Raw genomic sequence first — 892 nt, 5'->3', positions numbered from 1 at the left:
GGGGGGATTATTTGTTCATGTGATGTACATAATGTTAATGATGTTGTAGTAATGAGGAGGGAAAAAGCAGAAACAGGATTATGACTATTTTGTATTCATTCAACAGTTATTATTATTATTGCAGATGGACTGTACATAAGGAATTTCTAAAGAATTATTTTTAATTAAAGCATGGAAAAGGTGAGCTCTCGTGTGGTTGTGTGTTTCATGGGGTGATTATCGCCAGGGACTACTGGGTAATTTTTTCATGAATATGGAGACACTTTACACTGAGAATGGAACAGATTTTCGGTACAGAAAAATTCCCTGTTGAAAATGACCAAAAGTACGGATTTTGCATGAAAAAAAAAAACCAAAACTCAAAAACATCTTAAGTGAGGCGAGTCATGTGAATCTGGCTTACACTCGGGGCGAGTTTGAGCACTTTGCAACCTCTTATTTTTCATTTTGCACACTCGGAGGAGGAAAATGGAGGTCAGAATATTTTCTCAAAAGATCATGTGCCCTATCGGCTTCGTAAGCCAATTTCCGGGAAAAAAAACTCAAAAAGGCTTCTAAAAACACCATGTTGCGATGACATCCTAAGTGAGGGGAGTCATGTGAATCTGGCTTTCACTCAGGGTCAAGTTTGAGCACTTGGCAACCTCTTATTTTTCATCTAACACACTAGGAGGAGGAAAATGGAGAATATTTTCTCAAAAGATCATGTGCCCCATCAGCTTCCACGATTTCGTCAGCCAATTTCCAGCTAGCGGCTAACATTTAGATGAGTGCTCTCTAATGTGGTGCTGGCGTGCATCAGGTAGCCCCTTAAGAACACCTGTGTGGACCACAGACCAATTCTCAAAATAGCTCTCCAGTGCTAGGTCATTGGGATTTTCTAGTCAAATAT

Source organism: Urocampus carinirostris, chromosome 16, assembly GCF_059441175.1.
Source record: "Urocampus carinirostris isolate Australia breed hairy pipefish chromosome 16, RoL_Ucar_1.0, whole genome shotgun sequence".
Lineage (NCBI taxonomy): Eukaryota > Metazoa > Chordata > Actinopteri > Syngnathiformes > Syngnathidae > Urocampus > Urocampus carinirostris.
This window is presented reverse-complemented; position numbering follows the sequence as displayed.